Consider the following 566-nt stretch of genomic DNA (forward strand, 5'->3'; position numbering starts at 1 on the left):
GCCCCTCCTCTCTCTTGTTATTTCTACTGTACTTGTTTTCAGAGCGAGCCCCACCTCCCCAGCCGACCCTCTTCATGTCCTCACCCGTTGAGACAGGAAGCTGGAAGGATGCGTGGCGCCGCACCCCCATCCGTGCGCCCAAGACACAAGCCTACATTTATGACTGCACTTCTATGAAAAGACGCGCTCTGTGCTTGGCCGCGATGGTCCTTCGGTGGAAGCAGCGCGATCGCACACACCGCCCAGAAGTCCGATCGATGGAGACGAATATGCGGACTCGCGAATGGCTTTGGCGTAACTCATTCTCGCCCCCCGATCATCCTCCGCTCCTTCTTCTTCGCCGTGGATTGCGATAAACACCAACACACATACACGCATAGGCACGCATTGTTTTTTTTTTGATTGATACAGCGCGTCCCCTCTGCCACAGAGCATGGCCCAGCCCACGCTCGGCACAGCCCTGCCCGCAGGCCCCATCGCCTCGCGAAAAGCAGCAGCAGGCACGCATCACGGCAAGGACCCCGCGCCTCACAATCTACTCGCCCCTGACCCCGCAGGCCGCCCCA

Source organism: Leishmania donovani, chromosome 24, assembly GCF_000227135.1.
Source record: "Leishmania donovani BPK282A1 complete genome, chromosome 24".
In the NCBI taxonomy this organism is placed as follows: Eukaryota; Euglenozoa; class Kinetoplastea; order Trypanosomatida; family Trypanosomatidae; genus Leishmania; species Leishmania donovani.